The sequence below is a fragment of the Sus scrofa genome, chromosome 13 (assembly GCF_000003025.6).
Source record: "Sus scrofa isolate TJ Tabasco breed Duroc chromosome 13, Sscrofa11.1, whole genome shotgun sequence".
Classification (NCBI taxonomy): Eukaryota; Metazoa; Chordata; class Mammalia; order Artiodactyla; family Suidae; genus Sus; species Sus scrofa.
In genome coordinates this window covers 75,842,681-75,850,455 of record NC_010455.5, presented here as the reverse complement: position 1 = coordinate 75,850,455, position 7,775 = coordinate 75,842,681, and the positions used below count along the sequence as shown (strand labels likewise).

At 39.4% G+C, this 7,775-nt stretch overlaps 1 long non-coding RNA gene across 1 annotated transcript; it reads right to left on the bottom strand.

Annotated features, from left to right (window-relative positions):
* On the bottom strand, positions 5,407–7,234 carry LOC102158612. Its single transcript, XR_306941.3, has 3 exons — positions 6,916–7,234; positions 6,696–6,784; positions 5,407–5,683 (listed from the first exon to the last, which is right to left on the bottom strand). It is a non-coding gene; the product is annotated as an uncharacterized LOC102158612 (long non-coding RNA).

Sequence of the window (7,775 nt, the reverse complement as noted above, 5' to 3'; positions counted from 1 at the left end):
TTCCTCCTTGCAGATCTTGTAATTTGTTCTTTTTTTTTTTAGTTTAGCCACTTGATTTTTTTTTTTTTTAATTTTCCCACTGTACAGCAAGGGGGTCAGGTTATCCTTAGATGTATACATTGCAATTACAGTTTTTTCCCCCACCCTTTCTTCTGTTGCAACATGAGTATCTAGACATAGTTCTCAATGCTATTCAGCAGGATCTCCTTGTAAATCTATTCTAGGTTGTGTAATTTGTTCTTTATTTCTGAAGTTACGTTGCCTTTGTCTTTAATTTCCTTCCTGAATTTGGTCAGCTCTCATGACCTTTCTTCTTATGTCTTATTCATCTTTGTCTCTGGCATTTAAATTTATGATTCTAATTTTTTTAAATCTCCAAATGCTTTTAAAAGTATATCGAATTCATACCAGAACATGTGTTATCAGTTTCTTTCATTTTTAAGGTGTTTGGTAGGGGAGAATTTTGATCAGCTACAGTCTTATATGAATTTGGTTTGATTTATTTTTTATTTTTCCTATTCCTGAGCATGTGGGCAGAGTTCATAGTTTAAGAGTACCCTCTTCTGCAGTTTTTCTTTTTTTTTTATTGGTGATGATGAGGGCAATGAAAAGGGTTGACATAACTTTTTCCTTTTTCATTTCTGCAGCATCAGTATTTTCCCTCTCCCTGACAACTTTCTCTTCACTGTCAGTCCACAAAGGACATAATTCATCTCTATTTATTTGATTATCTCCTCAAAACTATGCCTCCCTGAGGCTGCCAATTCCAGTCCTGTTCACTTTCAAGCTATTTGCCCTTTGACTGATGTTGTGATTACCATGTCCCAGACCTGTGTTCAGTATTTTGACATTTATTGCTACACCTTCTTTTTCTGGGATTAATTTTGTATGTGTTTTTTTCTATGCCCTCTTCCCCTTATTTCGATTTTTGCAGATTTTCATAAACCTCTCTTCCTCTGTTCTTCTACTTGCAGCAGCAGAATCTCTGTTGGAACATGGTGGGTTTTTTTTCTAAACTTATACTTAGTTTAAAGTTTGTGGCAGTCTCTGTCTTCTAGTGATGTAAAGGTGTGGACTTGGATGATTTTCCTGCTCTTCTTCTTGACCTAATTGATTTTGGATACGATATACAGCACTAAATAGATTTAGGAAGCTGCCATTATTTTTCAGACCATTCCAGGTATTTTAAATGTCCATTTTATTTCTCTTTTGATCTATAGTTATTTAGAGTTTGTTTTTAAATTTCAAAATGTATGGGGTTTTTTTTGTTGTTGCTGTCTTTTTGTCTTTTTCAGGGCTACACCTGCAGCATATGGAGGTTCCCAGGCTAGGGGTTTAATCAGAGCTGTTGCCAGTGGCCTATGCCAGAGCCACAGCAACGCCAGATCCAAGCTGTATCTGCAACCTACACCACAGCTCACAGCAACGCCAGATCCTTAACCCACTGAGCAAGGCCAGGGATTGAACCCACAACCTCATGGTTCCTAGTCAGATTCGTTTCTGATGCACCATGATGGGAACTCCTGCACAGGGCTTTTAAAATTATTTTTATTTATTTTTTTCTCCTTTAATTGCATTGGAATCAGATAATGTGGCCTTTATGTTACTGATTTTTTTTTGAAATTTAAAGATGTGGAATTAAGGGCCTATTTTCTGATTAGTTTTTGAACATGATCTTTGTGTGTTTGAGAAGAATGCATATGCTCCAATTTCTTGCTACAAGGTTCTATATATACATGAATTGGATCAAGTTCATTAATTACATTGTTCAAATACCATGAAAGACTTGCTGTCTGCTTGATCTATCAATTGCTGAGAACGGTATGTCAAAAATTTCCCAGTGTGATGTGTATTTATGAATTTATCCTTGTTAGTCTAATTTTGCTTTATATGTTTTGGGACTGCATTATTAAGCACATTCAAGTTTGTAATGATTATCTCTTCTTAATGAATTAAAGATTTTATCATTATATCTTGGCTTTCCCTCTTCATCTTTTTTAAAAACCTGATATTAATATAACTATACAAGCATTGTTTTGGCAAATACACATTTTAGAACCTTTTATTTTTCAGCCTTTTCATGCCCCTTTGCTTTAATGTGGCTCATACAAGCAGAATATGTTTATCTCTTTCAATGTCATTTGATAATTCTAATTTGGTACATTTTTATCATGATTCTAGATCAAATAATTTTATGTTTTTCTATTTACCCTGCTTTTACTTTTTTTTTATTTAGAATTTTTTAGGAACTGATTTATCTTTCTGTAAAAAGCACATTTTTCTGGAGTTTAGTAATTCTATCAGTTACATTTTGATATTTTCTTCTATCAAATTCAAGTGAAATTAAAGTTATTGTTACATACTTATGTATATGTATACATACACACATATATATTTATATCAATTTTTCCTACAATGAATATATATTCTTTTGTAATATAAAAATTATTTAGAGATAGTTTAACATATGAATGGGTAGATACATAAATGCATTTGTTTTTTATTTTACATGGAAATGATGTTTTGTTACAACCAGGCAGACTTACCAAGAACCATAAAACAGAAGTCACTTGAAGGCAGAATCTTCTCAACCCCTGCTCCCCTGAGATTAGTAAATTACTAAATTCCTACCTCAGATTAGAACATACCAGCAGAAAAAGAATGGGTGCTGGCAGGAGGGTCTGAGCTGAGCCCCTCTGGTGGGGTTATCGGACTTAGCAAATAAAAACTTTATGTGGACGTTCTCGTCGTGGTGCTGTGAAAACAAATCTGACTAGGATCCAGGAGGACGCAGGTTTGATCCCTGGCCTCGTTCAGTGGATTAAGGATCTGGTGTTGCCGTGAGCTGTGGTGTAGGTTGCAGACGCGGCTGGGATCTGCTTTTGCTGTGGCTGTGGTGTAGGCCAGCAGCTACAGCTCCGATTTGACCCTTAGCTCGGGAGCTTCCATATGCTGAGGGAGTGGCCTTAAAAAGACAAAAAAAAGAAAAAGAAAACTTTATGTAGAATGTTCTTATACTAAAATTTTACAGACTTTTAATCTGATATTTAGATATAATTAGGTGTTCTATGTTTTATAAACTGGTAACCCTACCCCACAGGGTTGCCCACACCCACGCATTATGCTGGGGAGTGGAGGAAAGCATGATGGCTCTTGAAAGTCCCTGAGCTGTCTCTGATGAATGGAGCTGAGAAGAGTTAGAAATGTCTGCTCTATTTGGACACCCAGACTCATCGTCTCTTATTTACTGGTACTCTCCCAGGTGCTCCTTAGCACTTACTCTAGGGAATGAGGACACTATTGTCAATGGTTTTCAGACTAATGGAGTCAGCCTGCTATGACACCCACCCGGCCCCTCATGGGCAACTCCAATGCCCGCCCCACCACACACATACTCACACCCAGACTTTCTATCTCAGAAGCTGGAACCTACCAGGGAAACCCCATACTGAAGAATCATGGCCATACACTGCCTCCTCCCTGACCTCAAGAAAGAACTGCTAACCACTTGCCCACTCAGGACTTTCCTTTTCAAAAATAACAAATTTCTTGATTCCAGTGGGTATACGTCCCTCAAAATCACTGCAAAGTTTTCCTGGGTCTTTTGATCTCCTCCACAGTCCTTACCCATGAGTTTTCCTGCTCATAGCTATTCAGAGATCTCCACGGTTTCCTCTGCTATGCCTAATAATTTTAATAAACTAATAACTGTCCTTTTATATAAAACCTAAGTTATCTGTATATTCTTTTAGTATGTCTGTGATAATTAGTTCTCAGTCCAGTTCTGACTGAAAAAACATGGGCTCTGACCCTGACAGGCTTGAGTTTGAGGCTAAGGTGAGTTATTTACTAGTTTGTGACTGTGGCCTAATCACTGCGATTCTCTGAGGTTTCTATCCCTCATCTATAAAATGGGACTAGGACACATGACTTTGAAACAAATCTTATTCAGAGTCGTAGGAGAAAAAAAATTGCAAATTTTACATTTGGACTTGATCTTAGCCTTTTAGAAACATGTCAGATTAATAGGAAAAAATGTAAACCTCATTTGCAGCAGAACTAGAGACTAACTAGTCAGATTTAAATATATCCACATGGTGGAATACTATGCAGGCATTAAAAGCAAGGAGATTCTTTAATTCTCACAACTGTAAAAGGTAGACTTTAGCTTAGTGGGAAAAGCAAGATGGGAAATAGTTTGTATAGCATTTTACATTTTGTATAAGAAAGGAAGAATAAAAAATGTTTATTGTATTTACTTCTTCTATATAAATAATACACAGAACTTTATAAAAGTGGTTAAATCTGCTGTGAAGATGCGGGATGGTGATACAAAGCACAGAGGTTCAGGGCAGGGATGAGAATTTTTTATATATAATTTTATATTGTTTTAATTTTGGAACTATGAGAGTATGCAACTCATTCAAAAATAAAAATAGAAAGTTGAACATCTTAAAAAATTAAAAATAAAATCTACCTCTAAAAGTTGTGAATTAGGAGTTCCCGTCGTGGCTGAATGGTTAATGAATCCAACTAGGAACCATGAGGTTCAATCCCTGGCCTTGCTCAGTGGGTTAAGGATCTGGCGTTGCTGTGAGCTGTGGTGTAGGTCTAAGATGCAGCTCAGATCCCGCATTGCTGTAGCTGTGGCATAGGCCTGCGGCTACAACTCTGATTAGACCCCCAGCCTGGAACCTCCATATGCCATGGGTGCGGCCCTGGAAAAGATAAAAAGACCAAGGAAGAAAGAAAAAGAGAGAAAGAGCGAGAGAGAGAGAGAGAAAGAAAGAAAGAAAGGAAGGAAGAAAGAAAAGAAGGAAGGAAGGAAGGAAGGAAGGAAGAAAGAAAGAAAGAAAGAAAGAAAGAAAGAAAGAAAGAAAGAAAGAAAGAAAGAAAGAAAGAAAGAAAGTTGTGAATTAAATGAGACTATGTATAGTAGTATGCTTGTGTGCTTTGTGTGTGTGTAGTGCCAGAAATCTACGTGGCATATAATAGGCATTCACTTACCTTTTTAAGGTTATTTTTCTTTTCTTTTCTTTTCATCTTTTTTAGGGCTGCACCCAAGGCATATGGAAGTTCCAGGCTAGGGGTCGAATCGGAGCTGTAGCTGCCAGCCTACGCCACAGCCACAGCCACAGCAATATGGGATCTGAGCCACATCTGCCACCTACACCACAGCTCACGGCAACCCTGGATTCTTAATCCCCTGAGCAAGGCCGGGGATCAAACTTGCATCCTCATGGATACTAGTTGGGTTCGTTACTGCTGAGCCACAACAGGAATTCCAAGGTTATTTTTCTCATTATAAAAATATGCATTTTGACAGGGAAAATTTTGCAAATTAGAGAAAAGTGTAAGGACCAAATAATCATGCATTATCCCAATGCTCAGAGGTAAATCTGTTGATGTCGTGCATATTATTTATCAATATTTATATTTTTATTTAAATGTTTTTACATAGAGCAGTATATACAATTTTTATCCTGCATTTATCTTAAAGCAAAGGTACCCTTTGCAACTTGTGTTTTTAAGATCTGCAGTATACTCCATTATATAATGGCCTTTATCACCTGTTTACTTGTCTATGTTCCCATGGCCTTATCAACTCCCTGAGGAGAGGGACTGTGTCTTGTCCACCTTGGTGTCCCTTGTGTGTGACTCGTAGAGGCATCTTGGTAAATACCTGTTGAGTAAATGCACAAATTAATTATCCAAAATTATCCAAGTTGTCAATAATTGTTGGGTGTTGTCAATAATTTCTAATTGTTTTTACTCCTCTAAATAATGCGAGCACAGTCATCCATACGCATGAATCACAAGTCACTGTGCAGTCTTTACTTGTTTCCTTAGGCAAAATTCCTAGAAGTGGAATTACTGGCTCAAGGGCTAGGAAAAAATTTAAGGTTGTTGAAGTTACACTGCTAATTTGCTTTCCAAAAAGTTGTCCCAGGGTGCACTCTCGGCAGCTGCCACAGGAGGCCGGGTACTGACACTCCCTGAAATGAGGAGCTCCTATGCCTGAAATCTTTGCTCGGTGCATGGGAAGAGAAAAGGCCTGCTATTGCTTGCATTCACATGTCTTTGTTTTAGTGAGTTTGAACAGGTTTTCAAATTTTATTAGACGTGAATTTTTTTTTTAACCAGTCACCTGGTTATGTACTTAGTTATACATTTTGTCCATCTATCTACTTGGGCCTTCATGTGTTTCTAGGTCTTCTCTCTTTAAATTGTGAATCTCTCTGCTTGTCTCTTGCTTCATAATTTACCTAATGGTCTCCAGGGAATGTTTTGGAGGTTTAGAGGAGATTTACATGGCATAAAAGTTCCAATAGACGGTAGAGAGACTAGTACAACACACCCCCAGGTCCCCATCACCCAACTTCAACAATTCCAAACACTTGGACAATTTTATCTGTTTATACGTTTCTTTCCCCAACACACATACAGACATTTTAAAAACATCTTTTTTTTCCTGGAGTATTTTAGGCAAATCCTAGACATCACAGCATTTTCCCCATAAATAGCCAAAGAATTTTTAAGCTGCCATATGAGTATTTCTATTTAAGAAGTACACGGATTGACTTCACAATAAGGAGTTTATTTATAACAGTTTAGAATCCTGCCCTCTGTCGTTTCTTCACATTCAGTGACTCTTCCTTTACGTAAAATGTGGCCTTTGTCCTTCTTCAACCTACCTGCATCAACTCCATGGAGATCGGTGAAATAGCACAGCCCCACACTGGGGCCAAATAAATGGCCAAGGCCCCGTCAAAGTCATCCAGATCTGCAGGAGATGGAAAATCACCCATTTGCAGTTACTGAGCACAGAAACAACTCATTTCTGGTGTTTGCTAGCTGATCACCCACCTTAAACTCATAATTCGACAACATTAACACTGTTCAATCTTAACTCACCTTCATGAAATAGTCGTTCTTGTTGAGAGGGAAGATGGGTTTATTCCCCTCCCTCCCCAATCAATGGCAGCTTCTTTGCCAGGCTGGAAGCAAGAAATCCCACCGCCTCGCCTCTGCAGACGGGGCTTCATATTCCAAGTAGAACTCAAGATGGAGGCAGGACCTTTATTTCCCCTGTTGGAACCATTTTATCCAATTTTCAAGAAATCAGGGTCCAAGGAAGCTGCCCCAAACCTGAGGACTACAGGTGTGAAGGGTGGAAGGGGTTAGAGAGAGTGCGTGTGTGCGAGGAACACAGGTCTGCAAGACAGCAAAAGTCGTTTTTAAAAAATAAGTGCTTGCAAAGACAGAACTGCAGCCAGGCTGGAAGAGGAGAAGGCCACGCACCCCCGTGCTCCGGCCTCCCGGTCCCTGTGCTAATCCTGGTGACAGCAACAGGAGCCCCTGGAATCTGAGCCGCCGGCCTGACTTCAGCATCTGGCTCTGGAGGCTGGGGCTGTGGATCTGGGGAAGTTATGTCGTGCGAGGGAAGACATACCAGCTTGTCAAGGCCCGGACCCACTGTGGCTGGGATCCCGGGGCTGGGCCAGAAAAGCAGAAATGCCCTTTATGGACCAGCATTGGCACTCGGGTCAAGCTTTTGCATCTCCTGGCCTGGTGCCCTAGAGGAACAGGGAGCGAGTGGCAGCTTAGCTTGTCCCTAAGACTGGGGAACATTCTTGCTCTGTGTGTGTGTGTGTGTGTGTGTGTGTGTGTGTGTGTGTGTGTGTGTGTGTGTGTACCTGTGTTGCTCTCGCTTTGGGAGCTGGAAGTAACAAAGCACCTCCTTCAAAATGAAGCCTGCTGTCAAGTGGTAAACA